We start from the raw sequence: 17543 nt of genomic DNA on the forward strand, positions 1-17543 counted from the left end.
TCAATCTATCTACAGTTAATGCACTCAGTAAAAAAAAAATATGTGGGTCCCAAAGGATAACAACTCCCTGCTGGCCAAGCTGCACTATTACACAAGGAGTGAGGGGTCACCCACATATTTTTTTTTACAGGTATTGCGCTTCACCCACCTATCTAATAATTTACCATTTATCTACCCTCCCACCCACTTATCTGTCTATCTAATGATTCACTATCTATCCACCTACCCAACCACACACCTACCCATTTATATACCAAACCATCTATCTTTCTATCTATCTATCTATCTATCTACAGTTAATGTGCTCAGTGAAAATAATATGTGGGTCCCAAAGGATAACAACTCCCTGCTGGCCAAGCTGCACTATTACACAAGGAGTGAGGGATCACCCACACATTCTTTTATAGGTATTGCACTTCACCCACCCACCTATCTAATAATTTACCATTTATCTACCCTCCCACCCACTTATCTGTCTATCTAATGATTCACTATCTATCCACCTACCCAACCACACACCTACCCATTTATATACCTAACCATCTAACTATCTTTCTATCTATCTACAGTTAATGCACTCAGTGAAAAAAATATGTGGGTCCCAAAGGATACCAACTCCCTGCTGGCCAAGCTGCACTATTACACAAGGAGTGAGGGATCACCCCCATATTTTTTTACAGGTATTGCACTTCACCCACCCACCTATCTAATAATTTACCATTTATCTACCCTCCCACCAACTTTTCTGTCTATCTAATAAGTCAAAATCTATCCACCTACCCAACCACACACCTACCCATTTATATACCTAACCATCTATCTATCTATCTATCTATCTATCTATCTACAGTTAATGCACTCAGTGAAAAAAATATGTGGGTTCCAAAGGATAACAACTCCCTGCTGGCCAAGCTGCACTATTACACAAGGAGTGAGGGGTCACCCACATTTTTTTTTTACAGGTATTGCGCTTCACCCACCCTCCTATCTATCTAATAATTTACCATTTATCAACCCTCCTACCCACTTATCTGTCTATCTAATGATTCACTATCTATCCACCTACCCAACCACACACCTACCCATTTATATACCTAACCATCTATCTATCTACAGTTAATGTGCTCAGTGAAAATAATATGTGGGTCCCAAAGGATAACAACTCCCTGCTGGCCAAGCTGCACTATTACACAAGGAGTGAGGGATCACCCACACATTCTTTTATGGGTATTGCACTTCACCCACCCACCTATCTAATAATTTACCATTTATCTACCCTCCCACCCACTTATCTGTCTATCTAATGATTCACTATCTATCCAGCTACCCAACCACACACCTACCCATTTATATACCAAACCATCTATCTATCTTTCTATCTATCTACAGTTAATGTGCTCAGTGAAAAAAATATGTGGGTCCCAAAGGATAACAACTCCCTGCTGGCCAAGCTGCACTATTACACAAGGAGTGAGGGATCACCCACATATTTTTTTAGAGGTATTGCACTTCACCCACACACCTATCTAATAATTTACCATTTATCTACCCTCCCACCCACTTATCTGTCTATCTGATGATTTACTATCTATCCACCTACCCAACCACACACCTACCCATTTATATACCTAACTATCTATCTATCTATCTACAGTTAATGTGCTCAGTGAAAATAATATGTGGGTCCCAAAGGATAACAACTCCCTGCTGGCCAAGCTGCACTATTACACAAGGAGTGAGGGGTCACCCACATATTTTTTTTTACAGGTATTGCGCTTCACCCACCCACCTATCTATCTAATAATTTACCATTTATCTACCCTCCCACCCACTTATCTGTCTATCTAATGATTCACTATCTATCCACCTACCTAACCACACACCTACCCATTTATATACCTAACCATCTATCTATCTATCTACAGTTAATGTGCTCAGTGAAAATAATATGTGGGTCCCAAAGGATAACAACTCCCTGCTGGCCAAGCTGCACTATTACACAAGGAGTGAGGGATCACCCACACATTCTTTTATAGGTATTGCACTTCACCCACCTAATAATTACCATTTATCTACCCTCCCACCCACTTATCTGTCTATCTAATGATTCACTATCTATCCACCTACCCAACCACACACCTACCCATTTATATACCAAACCATCTATCTATATTTCAATCTATTTACAGTTAATGTGCTCAGTGAAAATAATATGTGGGTCCCAAAGGATAACAACTCCCTGCTGGCCAAGCTGCACTATTACACAAGGAGTGAAGGGTCACCCACATATTTTTTTACAGGTATTTCACTTCACCCACGTGCCTATCTATCTAAAAATTTACAATTTATCTACCCTCCCACCCACTTATCTGTCTATTTAATGAGTCACTATCTATCCACCTACCCAACCACACACCTACCCATTTATATACCTAACCATCTATCTATCTTTCTTTCTATCTACAGTTAATGCGCTCAGTGAAAAAATATGTGGGTCTCAAAGGATAGCAACTCCCTGCTGGCCAAGCTGCACTATTACACAAGGAGTGAGGGATCACCCACATATTTTTTTTACAGGTATTGCGCTTCACCCCCTACCTATCTAATAGTTTAACATTTATCTACCCACCCACTCATTTATCTATCTAATGATTCACTATCTACCTACCCACGCTCCCACCCACCCTCCCATTTATCTACCTATCTATCTACAGTTAATACACTCAGTGAAAAAAAAAATGTGGGTCCCAAAGGTTAACAACTCCCTGCTGGCCAAGCTGCACTATTACACAAGGAGTGAGGGATCACCCGCATGTTTTTTTACAGGTATTGCGCTCCCCCCCACCCACCTATCTAATAGTTTAACATTTATCTACCCACCCATTTATCTATCTAATCTATCTAATGATTCACAAAATACCTACCTACCCACCTACGGACCTCACCCTTCCTGTTGGTCAAGCTGCTCTATTATACAAGGAGTGAGGGATCACCCACATATTTTTTTGTGGGAGGTAGGGCACTGACTGAAATAAAAAGTGTGTTACTGAGTTCCCTTTCTTCACCTCTATGTCCGCCAAGCTGCCCTAGTGGACAGTGAAGGGGGAAGGTATGTTTATTTTTTACTCTTTTGATTTCTCTCTAGCTATCTCTATTTATTTAACTGTACACTTAGTTATCACAATATACAATAATAGAAGAGTCCCTAACGAGAACTCGCAATTGTGAATTTCAAATGTATACCAAAACATATTATCAGTAATTAATTTTCATTAATTACCTGACTTCATTTTTGTTCGTTGACTTGAGGACAATTCTGCAGTCCAGGTTACCTTGCAGTAGTCGGCTGTTATGACCTCATCATCTGTTTTATATAGAATTCTCACTTAAAAAAATGAAAAGAGGCATGATAATATGTTCGCAGTATACAATGACCCTTAAGCCCTTTACACACTGGGAGTATAGGGGCCCCATCTATATAGTTAACTATATTAGTGGTTCCCCTATTCACACTGAACGAAATCGGTTACCGAAATCATCAGTGATGTCCCAGTGACCTGCTGAACATGCGGGTCATAGGCTATATGGCCAGAGTTGACCTGGATGTTCAAGTTAAGGCAGAGGTCGTTTAGGATGCGCGGGAGCGCACATCATTACTGATATTGAGTATACACACGAGAGATTTTTTTTTCAAAGAAAAGGGTTTGCTCAAAAATGCTCTTCTGAGTGATATCTTTTCTTTTTTCGTGTAGCGTGTATGGGGCTTTAGAAAAATGAGAGGGAGGGATCACCCACCTCTTTGTACATGCCTCTACTTTACAAATCAATGCAGCTATGATTTGTCTATTTAATGGATCATTTAGCATCTATCTTCCTATCCACCCATCTATCTGCCTATCCAATAATTGACTAACACTGGGGCAGATGTATTAAACCTTAACAAGAGATAAATGCAAGGGTGATAAAGAGAGATAAACGTCCAGCCAATCAGCTCCTTACTGACTTTTTTCAAACACAGCCTGTAATATGACAGTTAGCAGGTGATTGGCTGGATGTTTATCTCTCTTTATCATCTTTGCATTTATCTCTTGACTTAATACATCTGTCACTATGTACCTATCCAACCATCTATCTATCTAATGAATTATCATCCATCTACCTACACAGCCATTCATCTATATGTCTATCTAATGATATACTATCTATCGGCCTGCCCACCTATTTATCTTTATCTCTATTTATTTAATTACAGGTATTGCGCTCAGTGAAAAAAATATGTGGGTCCCAAAGGATAACAACTCCCTGCTGGCCAAGCTGCACTATTACACAAGGAGTGAGGGATCACCCACATATTTTTTTACAGGTATTGCACTTCACCCACCCACCTATCTAATAATTTACCATTTATCTACCCTCCCACCAACTTATATGTCTATCTAATAAGTCACTATCTATCCACCTACCCAACCACACACCTACCCATTTATATACCTAACCATCTATCTATCTATCTACAGTTAATGTGCTCAGTGAAAATAATATGTGGGTCCCAAAGGATAACAACTCCCTGCTGGCCAAGCTGCACTATTACACAAGGAGTGAGGGATCACCCACACATTCTTTTATAGGTATTGCACTTCACCCACCCACCTATCTAATAATTTACCATTTCTCTACCCTCCCACCCACTTATCTGTCTATCTAATAAGTCACTATCTATCCACCTACCCAACCACACACCTACCCATTTATATACCTAACCATCTATCTATCTATCTACAGTTAATGTGCTCAGCGAAAATAATATGTGGGTCCCAAAGGATAAAAACTCCCTGCTGGCCAAGCTGCACTATTACACAAGGAGTGAGGGATCACCCACATATTTTTTTTACAGGTATTGCACTTCACCCACCCACCTATCTAATAATTTACCATTTATCTACCCTCCCACCAACTTTTCTGTCTATCTAATAAGTCACTATCTATCCACCTACCCAACCACACACCTACCCATTTATATACCTAACCATCTATCTATCTATCTATCTATCTATCTATCTATCTACAGTTAATGTGCTCAGTGAAAATAATATGTGGGTCCCAAAGGATAACAACTCCCTGCTGGCCAAGCTGCACTATTACACAAGGAGTGAGGGATCACCCACACATTCTTTTATAGGTATTGCACTTCACCCACCCACCTATCTAATAATTTACCATTTATCTACCCTCCCACCCACTTATCTGTCTATCTAATGATTCACTATCTATCCACCTACCCAACCACACACCTACCCATTTATATACCAAACCATCTATCTATCTTTCTATCTATCTACAGTTAATGTGCTCAGTGAAAAAAATATGTGGGTCCCAAAGGATAACAACTCCCTGCTGGCCAAGCTGCACTATTACACAAGGAGTGAGGGGTCACCCACATATTTTTTTTTACAGGTATTGCGCTTCACCCACCCACCTATCTATCTAATAATATACCATTTATCTACCCTCCCACCCACTTATCTGTCTATCTAATGATTCATTATCTATCCACCTACCCAACCACACACCTACCCATTTATATACAAAACCATCTATCTATCTTTCAATCTATAGTTAATGTGCTCAGTGAAAAAAATATGTGGGTCCCAAAGGATAACAACTCCTTGCTGGCCAAGCTGCACTATTACACAAGGAGTGAGGGGTCACCCACATATTTTTTTTTACAGGTATTGCGCTTCACCCACCTGCCTATCTATCTAATAATTTACAATTTATCTACCCTCCCACCTTCTTATCTGTCTATTTAATGAGTCACTATCTATCCACCTACCCAACCACACACCTACCCATTTATATACCTAACCATCTATCTATCTTTCTTTCTATCTACAGTTAATGCGCTCAGTGAAAAAAAAAATGTGGGTCCCAAGGGATAACAACTCCCTGCTGGCCAAGCTGCACTATTACACAAGGAGTGAGGGATCACCCGCATGTTTTTTTACAGGTATTGCACTCCCTTCCACCCACCTATCTAATAGTTTAACATTTATCTACCCACCCATTTATCTATCTAGCTAATCTTACTAATGATTTACAAAATACCTACCTACCCACCTACGGACCTCACCCTTCCTGTTGGTCAAGCTGCTCTATTATACAAGGAGTGAGGGATCACCCACATATTTTTTGTGGGAGGTAGGGCACTGACTGAAATAAAAAGTGTGTTACTGAGTTCCCTTTCTTCACCTCTATGTCCGCCAAGCTGCCCTAGTGGACAGTGAAGGGGGAAGGTATGTTTATTTTTTACTCTTTTGATTTCTCTCTAGCTATCTCTATTTATTTAACTGTACACTTAGTTATCACAATATACAATAATAGAAGAGTCCCTAACGAGAACTCGCATTTGTGAATTTCAAATGTATACCAAAACATATTATCAGTAATTAATTTTCATTAATTACCTGACTTCATTTTTGTTCGTTGACTTGAGGACAATTCTGCAGTCCAGGTCACCTCGCAGTAGTCGGCTGTTATGACCTCATCATCTGTTTTATATAGAATTCTCACTTAAAAAATGAAAAGAGGCATGATAATATGTTCGCAGTATACAATGACCCTTAAGCCCTTTACACACTGGGAGTATAGGGGCCCCATCTATATAGTTAACTATATTAGTGGTTCCCCTATTCACACTGAACGAAATCGGTAACCGAAATCATCAGTGATGTCCCAGTGACCTGCTGAACATGCGGGTCATAAGCTATATGGAGAGAGTTGACCTGGATGTTCAAGTGAAGGCAGAGGTCGTTTAGGAAGCACGGGAGCGCACATCATTACTGATATTGAGTATACACACGAGAGATTTTTTTTTCAAAGAAAAGAGTTTGCTCAAAAATGCTCTTCTGAGTGATATCTTTTATTTTTCGTGTAGCGTGTATGGGGCTTTAGAAAAATGAGAGGGAGGGATCACCCACCTCTTTGTACATGCCTCTACTTTACAAATCAATGCAGCTATGATTTGTCTATTTAATGGATCATTTAGCATCTATCTTCCTATCCACCCATCTATCTGCCTATCCAATAATTGACTAACACAGGGGCAGATGTATTAAACCTTAACAAGAGATAAATGCAAGGGTGATAAAGAGAGATAAACGTCCAGCCAATCAGCTCCTTACTGACTTTTTTCAAACACAGCCTGTAATATGACAGTTAGCAGGTGATTGGCTGGATGTTTATCTCTCTTTATCATCTTTGCATTTATCTCTTGACTTAATACATCTGTCACTATGTACCTATCCAACCATCTATCTATCTAATGAATTATCATCCATCTACCTACACAGCCATTCATCTATATGTCTATCTAATGATATACTAACTATCGGCCTGCCCACCTATTTATCTTTATCTCTATTTATTTAATTACAGGTATTGCGCTCAGTGAAAAAAATATGTGGGTCCCAAAGGATAACAACTCCCTGCTGGCCAAGCTGCACTATTACACAAGGAGTGAGGGATCACCCACATATTTTTTTACAGGTATTGCACTTCACCCACCCACCTATCTTATAATTTACCATTTATCTACCCTCCCACCAACTTATATGTCTATCTAATAAGTCACTATCTATCCACCTACCCAACCACACACCTACCCATTTATATACCTAACTATCTATCTATCTATCTACAGTTAATGTGCTCAGTGAAAATAATATGTGGGTCCCAAAGGATAACAACTCCCTGCTGGCCAAGCTGCACTATTACACAAGGAGTGAGGGGTCACCCACACATTCTTTTATAGGTATTGCACTTCACCCACCCACCTATCTAATAATTTACCATTTATCTACCCTCCCACCCACTTATCTGTCTATCTAATAAGTCACTATCTATCCACCTACCCAACCACACACCTACCCATTTATATACCTAACCATCTATCTATTTATCTACAGTTAATGTGCTCAGCGAAAATAATATGTGGGTCCCAAAGGATAAAAACTCCCTGCTGGCCAAGCTGCACTATTACACAAGGAGTGAGGGATCACCCACATATTTTTTTACAGGTATTGCACTTCACCCACCCACCCACCTATCTAATAATTTACCATTTATCTACCCTCCCACCAACTTTTCTGTCTAATGATTCATTATCTATCCACCTACCCAACCACACACCTACCCATTTATATACCAAACCATCTATCTATCTTTCAATCTATCTACAGTTAATGCACTCAGTGAAAAAAAATTTTGTGGGTCCCAAAGGATAACAACTCCCTGCTGGCCAAGCTGCACTATTACACAAGGAGTGAGGAATCACCCACATATTTTTTTTACAGGTATTGCACTTCACCCACCCACCTATCTAATAATTTACCATTTATCTACCCTCCCACCAACTTTTCTGTCTATCTAATAAGTCACTATCTATCCACCTACCCAACCACACACCTACCCATTTATATACCTAACCATCTATCTATCTATCTACAGTTAATGTGCTCAGTGAAAATAATATGTGGGTCCCAAAGGATAACAACTCCCTGCTGGCCAAGCTGCACTATTACACAAGGAGTGAGGGATCACCCACACATTCTTTTATAGGTATTGCACTTCACCCACCCACCTATCTAATAATTTACCATTTATCTACCCTCCCACCCACTTATCTGTCTATCTAATGATTCACTATCTATCCACCGACCCAACCACACACCTACCCATTTATATACCTAACCATCTATCTATCTACAGTTAATGTGCTCAGTGAAAATAATATGTGGGTCCCAAAGGATAACAACTCCCTGCTGGCCAAGCTGCACTATTACACAAGGAGTGAGGGATCACCCACACATTCTTTTATAGGTATTGCACTTCACCACCCACCTATCTAATAATTTACCATTTATCTACCCTCCCACACACTTATCTGTCTATCTAATGATTCACTATCTATCCACCTACCCAACCACACACCTACCCATTTATATACCATACCATCTATCTATCTTTCAATCTATCTATAGTTAATGCACTCAGTGAAAAAAATATGTGGGTCCCAAAGGATACCAACTCCCTGCTGGCCAAGCTGCACTATTACACAAGGAGTGAGGGATCACCCCCATATTTTTTTACAGGTATTGCACTTCACCCACCCACCTATCTAATAATTTACCATTTATCTACCCTCCCACCAACTTTACTGTCTATCTAATAAGTCAAAATCTATCCACCTACCCAACCACACACCTACCCATTTATATACCTAACCATCTATCTATCTATCTATCTACAGTTAATGCACTCAGTGAAAAAAATATGTGGGTCCCAAAGGATAACAACTCCCTGCTGGCTAAGCTGCACTATTACACAAGGAGTGAGGGGTCACCCACATATTTTTTTTTACAGGTATTGCGCTTCACCCGCCTATCTATCTAATAATTTACCATTTATCTACCCTCCCACCCACTTATCTGTCTATCTAATGATTCACTATCTATCCACCTACCCAACCACACACCTACCCATTTATATACCTAACCATCTATCTATCTACAGTTAACGTGCTCAGTGAAAATAATATGTGGGTCCCAAAGGATAACAACTCCCTGCTGGCCAAGCTGCACTATTTCACAAGGAGTGAGGGATCACCCACACATTCTTTTATATGTATTGCACTTCACCCACCTACCTATCTAATAATTTACCATTTATCTACCCTCCCACCCACTTATCTGTCTATCTAATGATTCACTATCTATCCACCTACCCAACCACACACCTACCCATTTATATACCAAACCATCTATCTATCTTTCAATCTATCTACAGTTAATGCACTCAGTGAAAAAATATGTGGGTCCCAAAGGATAACAACTCCCTGCTGGCCAAGCTGCACTATTACACAAGGAGTGAGGGATCACCCACATATTTTTTTTACAGGTATTGCACTTCACCCACCCACCTATCTAATAATTTACCATTTATCTACCCTCCCACCAACTTTTCTGTCTATCTAATAAGTCACTATCTATCCACCTACCCAACCACACACCTACCCATTTATATACCTAACCATCTATCTATCTATCTATCTATCTATCTATCTATCTATCTATCTATCTATCTACAGTTAATGTGCTCAGTGAAAATAATATGTGGGTCCCAAAGGATAACAACTCCCTGCTGGCCAAGCTGCACTATTACACAAGGAGTGAGGGATCACCCACACATTCTTTTATAGGTATTGCACTTCACCCACCCACCTATCTAATAATTTACCATTTATCTACCCTCCCACCCACTTATCTGTCTATCTAATGATTCACTATCTATCCACCTACCCAACCACACACCTACCCATTTATATACCAAACCATCTATCTATCTTTCTATCTATCTACAGTTAATGTGCTCAGTGAAAAAAATATGTGGGTCCCAAAGGATAACAACTCCCTGCTGGCCAAGCTGCACTATTACACAAGGAGTGAGGGGTCACCCACATATTTTTTTTTACAGGTATTGCGCTTCACCCACCCACCTATCTATCTAATAATATACCATTTATCTACCCTCCCACCCACTTATCTGTCTATCTAATGATTCACTATCTATCCACCTACCCAACCACACACCTACCCATTTATATACCTAACCATCTATCTATCTATCTATCTATCTATCTATCTATCTATCTATCTACAGTTAATGTGCTCAGTGAAAATAATATGTGGGTCCCAAAGGATAACAACTCCCTGCTGGCCAAGCTGCACTATTACACAAGGAGTGAGGGATCACCCACACATTCTTTTATAGGTATTGCACTTCACCCACCCACCTATCTAATAATTTACCATTTATCTACCCTCCCACCCACTTATCTGTCTATCTAATGATTCACTATCTATCCACCTACCCAACCACACACCTACCCATTTATATACCAAACCATCTATCTATCTTTCTATCTATCTACAGTTAATGCACTCAGTGAAAAAAATATGTGGGTCCCAAAGGATACCAACTCCCTGCTGGCCAAGCTGCACTATTACACAAGGAGTGAGGGATCACCCCCATATTTTTTTACAGGTATTGCACTTCACCCACCCACCTATCTAATAATTTACCATTTATCTACCCTCCCACCAACTTTTCTGTCTATCTAATGATTCACTATCTATCCACCTACCCAACCACACACCTACCCATTTATATACCTAACCATCTATCTATCTATCTATCTATCTATCTACAGTTAATGCACTCAGTGAAAAAAATATGTGGGTCCCAAAGGATAACAACTCCCTGCTGGCCAAGCTGCACTATTACACAAGGAGTGAGGGGTCACCCACATATTTTTTTTTACAGGTATTGCGCTTCACCCACCCACCTATCTATCTGATAATTTACCATTTATCTACCCTCCCACCCACTTATCTGTCTATCTAATGATTCACTATCTATCCACCTACCCAACCACACACCTACCCATTTATATACCTAACCATCTATCTATCTACAGTTAATGTGCTCAGTGAAAATAATATGTGGGTCCCAAAGGATAACAACTCCCTGCTGGCCAAGCTGCACTATTACACAAGGAGTGAGGGATCACCCACACATTCTTTTATAGGTATTGCACTTCACCCACCCACCTATCTAATAATTTACCATTTATCTACCCTCCCACCCACTTATCTGTCTATCTAATGATTCACTATCTATCCACCTACCCAACCACACACCTACCCATTTATATACCAAACCATCTATCTATCTTTCTATCTATAGTTAATGTGCTCAGTGAAAAAAATATGTGGGTCCCAAAGGATAACAACTCCTTGCTGGCCAAGCTGCACTATTACACAAGGAGTGAGGGGTCACCCACATATTTTTTTTTACAGGTATTGCGCTTCACCCACCCACCTATCTATCTAATAATTTACCATTTATCTACCCTCCCACCCACTTATCTGTCTATCTAATGATTCACTATCTATCCACCTACCCAACCACACACCTACCCATTTATATACCAAACCATCTATCTATCTTTCTATCTATCTACAGTTAATGTGCTCAGTGAAAAAAATATGTGGGTCCCAAAGGATAACAACTCCCTGCTGGCCAAGCTGCACTATTACACAAGGAGTGAGGGATCACCCACATATTTTTTTAGAGGTATTGCACTTCACCCACCCACCTATCTAATAATTTACCATTTATCTACCCTCCCACCCACTTATCTGTCTATCTAATGATTCACTATCTATCCACCTACCCAACCACACACCTACCCATTTATATACCAAACCATCTATCTATCTTTCTATCTATAGTTAATGTGCTCAGTGAAAAAAATATGTGGGTCCCAAAGGATAACAACTCCTTGCTGGCCAAGCTGCACTATTACACAAGGAGTGAGGGGTCACCCACATATTTTTTTTTACAGGTATTGCGCTTCACCCACCCACCTATCTATCTAATAATTTACCATTTATCTACCCTCCCACCCACTTATCTGTCTATCTAATGATTCACTATCTATCCACCTACCTAACCACACACCTACCCATTTATATACCTAACCATCTATCTATCTATCTACAGTTAATGTGCTCAGTGAAAATAATATGTGGGTCCCAAAGGATAACAACTCCCTGCTGGCCAAGCTGCACTATTACACAAGGAGTGAGGGATCACCCACACATTCTTTTATAGGTATTGCACTTCACCCACCTAATAATTTACCATTTATCTACCCTCCCACCCACTTATCTGTCTATCTAATGATTCACTATCTATCCACCTACCCAACCACACACCTACCCATTTATATACCAAACCATCTATCTATATTTCAATCTATTTACAGTTAATGTGCTCAGTGAAAATAATATGTGGGTCCCAAAGGATAACAACTCCCTGCTGGCCAAGCTGCACTATTACACAAGGAGTGAAGGGTCACCCACATATTTTTTTACAGGTATTTCACTTCACCCACGTGCCTATCTATCTAATAATTTACAATTTATCTACCCTCCCACCCACTTATCTGTCTATTTAATGAGTCACTATCTATCCACCTACCCAACCACACACCTACCTATTTATATACCTAACCATCTATCTATCTTTCTTTCTATCTATCTACAGTTAATGCGCTCAGTGAAAAAATATGTGGGTCTCAAAGAATAGCAACTCCCTGCTGGCCAAGCTGCACTATTACACAAGGAGTGAGGGATCACCCACATATTTTTTTTACAGGTATTGCGCTTCACCCCCTACCTATCTAATAGTTTAACATTTATCTACCCACCCACTCATTTATCTATCTAATGATTCACTATCTACCTACCCACGCTCCCACCCACCCTCCCATTTATCTACCTATCTATCTACAGTTAATACACTCAGTGAAAAAAAAATGTGGGTCCCAAAGGTTAACAACTCCCTGCTGGCCAAGCTGCACTATTACACAAGGAGTGAGGGATCACCCGCATGTTTTTTTACAGGTATTGCGCTCCCCCCCACCCACCTATCTAATAGTTTAACATTTATCTACCCACCCATTTATCTATCTAATCTATCTAATGATTCACAAAATACCTACCTACCCACCTACGGACCTCACCCTTCCTGTTGGTCAAGCTGCTCTATTATACAAGGAGTGAGGGATCACCCACATATTTTTTGTGGGAGGTAGGGCACTGACTGAAATAAAAAGTGTGTTACTGAGTTCCCTTTCTTCACCTCTATGTCCGCCAAGCTGCCCTAGTGGACAGTGAAGGGGGAAGGTATGTTTATTTTTTACTCTTTTGATTTCTCTCTAGCTATCTCTATTTATTTAACTGTACACTTAGTTATCACAATATACAATAATAGAAGAGTCCCTAACGAGAACTCGCAATTGTGAATTTCAAATGTATACCAAAACATATTATCAGTAATTAATTTTCATTAATTACCTGACTTCATTTTTGTTCGTTGACTTGAGGACAATTCTGCAGTCCAGGTTACCTTGCAGTAGTCGGCTGTTATGACCTCATCATCTGTTTTATATAGAATTCTCACTTAAAAAAATGAAAAGAGGCATGATAATATGTTCGCAGTATACAATGACCCTTAAGCCCTTTACACACTGGGAGTATAGGGGCCCCATCTATATAGTTAACTATATTAGTGGTTCCCCTATTCACACTGAACGAAATCGGTTACCGAAATCATCAGTGATGTCCCAGTGACCTGCTGAACATGCGGGTCATAGGCTATATGGCCAGAGTTGACCTGGATGTTCAAGTGAAGGCAGAGGTCGTTTAGGATGCGCGGGAGCGCACATCATTACTGATATTGAGTATACACACGAGAGATTTTTTTTTCAAAGAAAAGGGTTTGCTCAAAAATGCTCTTCTGAGTGATATCTTTTCTTTTTTCGTGTAGCGTGTATGGGGCTTTAGAAAAATGAGAGGGAGGGATCACCCACCTCTTTGTACATGCCTCTACTTTACAAATCAATGCAGCTATGATTTGTCTATTTAATGGATCATTTAGCATCTATCTTCCTATCCACCCATCTATCTGCCTATCCAATAATTGACTAACACAGGGGCAGATGTATTAAACCTTAACAAGAGATAAATGCAAGGGTGATAAAGAGAGATAAACGTCCAGCCAATCAGCTCCTTACTGACTTTTTTCAAACACAGCCTGTAATATGACAGTTAGCAGGTGATTGGCTGGATGTTTATCTCTCTTTATCATCTTTGCATTTATCTCTTGACTTAATACATCTGTCACTATGTACCTATCCAACCATCTATCTATCTAATGAATTATCATCCATCTACCTACACAGCCATTCATCTATATGTCTATCTAATGATATACTATCTATCGGCCTGCCCACCTATTTATCTTTATCTCTATTTATTTAATTACAGGTATTGCGCTCAGTGAAAAAAATATGTGGGTCCCAAAGGATAACAACTCCCTGCTGGCCAAGCTGCACTATTACACAAGGAGTGAGGGATCACCCACATATTTTTTTACAGGTATTGCACTTCACCCACCCACCTATCTAATAATTTACCATTTATCTACCCTCCCACCAACTTATATGTCTATCTAATAAGTCACTATCTATCCACCTACCCAACCACACACCTACCCATTTATATACCTAACCATCTATCTATCTATCTACAGTTAATGTGCTCAGTGAAAATAATATGTGGGTCCCAAAGGATAACAACTCCCTGCTGGCCAAGCTGCACTATTACACAAGGAGTGAGGGATCACCCACACATTCTTTTATAGGTATTGCACTTCACCCACCCACCTATCTAATAATTTACCATTTATCTACCCTCCTACCCACTTATCTGTCTATCTAATAAGTCACTATCTATCCACCTACCCAACCACACACCTACCCATTTATATACCTAACCATCTATCTATCTATCTACAGTTAATGTGCTCAGCGAAAATAATATGTGGGTCCCAAAGGATAAAAACTCCCTGCTGGCCAAGCTGCACTATTACACAAGGAGTGAGGGATCACCCACATATTTTTTTTACAGGTATTGCACTTCACCCACCCACCTATCTAATAATTTACCATTTATCTACCCTCCCACCAACTTTTCTGTCTATCTAATAAGTCACTATCTATCCACCTACCCAAACACACCTACCCATTTATATACCTAACCATCTATCTATCTATCTATCTATCTATCTATCTATCTATCTATCTACAGTTAATGTGCTCAGTGAAAATAATATGTGGGTCCCAAAGGATAACAACTCCCTGCTGGCCAAGCTGCACTATTACACAAGGAGTGAGGGATCACCCACACATTCTTTTATAGGTATTGCACTTCACCCACCCACCTATCTAATAATTTACCATTTATCTACCCTCCCACCCACTTATCTGTCTATCTAATAAGTCACTATCTATCCACCTACCCAAACACACCTACCCATTTATATACCTAACCATCTATCTATCTATCTATCTATCTACAGTTAATGTGCTCAGTGAAAATAATATGTGGGTCCCAAAGGATAACAACTCCCTGCTAGCCAAGCTGCACTATTACACAAGGAGTGAGGGATCACCCACACATTCTTTTATAGGTATTGCACTTCACCCACCCACCTATCTAATAATTTACCATTTATCTACCCTCCCACCCACTTATCTGTCTATCTAATAAGTCACTATCTATCCACCTACCCAACCACACACCTACCCATTTATATACCTAACCATCTATCTATCTATCTACAGTTAATGTGCTCAGCGAAAATAATATGTGGGTCCCAAAGGATAAAAACTCCCTGCTGGCCAAGCTGCACTATTACACAAGGAGTGAGGGATCACCCACATATTTTTTTTACAGGTATTGCACTTCACCCACCCACCTATCTAATAATTTACCATTTATCTACCCTCCCACCAACTTTTCTGTCTATCTAATAAGTCACTATCTATCCACCTACCCAAACACACCTACCCATTTATATACCTAACCATCTATCTATCTATCTACAGTTAATGTGCTCAGTGAAAATAATATGTGGGTCCCAAAGGATAACAACTCCCTGCTGGCCAAGCTGCACTATTACACAAGGAGTGAGGGATCACCCACACATTCTTTTATAGGTATTGCACTTCACCCACCCACCTATCTAATAATTTACCATTTATCTACCCTCCCACCCACTTATCTGTCTATCTAATGATTCACTATCTATCCACCTACCCAACCACACACCTACCCATTTATATACCAAACATCTATCTATCTTTCAATCTATCTACAGTTAATGCACTCAGTGAAAAAAATATGTGGGTCCCAAAGGATAACAACTCCCTGCTGGCCAAGCTGCACTATTACACAAGGAGTGAGGGGTCACCCACATATTTTTTTTTTTACAGGTATTGCGCTTCACCCACCCACCTATCTATCTAATAATTTACCATTTATCTACCCTCCCACCCACTTATCTGTCTATCTAATGATTCACTATCTATCCACCTACCCAACCACACACCTACCCATTTATATACCTAACCATCTATCTATCTACAGTTAATGTGCTCAGTGAAAATAATATGTGGGTCCCAAAGGATAACAACTCCCTGCTGGCCAAGCTGCACTATTACACAAGGAGTGAGGGATCACCCACACATTCTTTTATAGGTATTGCACTTCACCCACCCACCTATCTAATAATTTACCATTTATCTACCCTCCCACCCACTTATCTGTCTATCTAATGATTCACTATCTATCCACCTACCCAACCACACACCTACCCATTTATATACCTAACCATCTATCTATCTTTCAATCTATCTACAGTTAATGCACTCAGTGAAAAAAATATGTGGGTTCCAAAGGATAACAACTCCCTGCTGGCCAAGCTGCACTATTACACAAGGAGTGAGGGGTCACCCACACATTTTTTTTTCAGGTATTGCGCTTCACCCACCCACCTATCTATCTAATAATTTACCA

Source organism: Crinia signifera, chromosome 5 (assembly GCF_055691185.1).
Source record: "Crinia signifera chromosome 5, ASM5569118v1, whole genome shotgun sequence".
In the NCBI taxonomy this organism is placed as follows: Eukaryota; Metazoa; Chordata; class Amphibia; order Anura; family Myobatrachidae; genus Crinia; species Crinia signifera.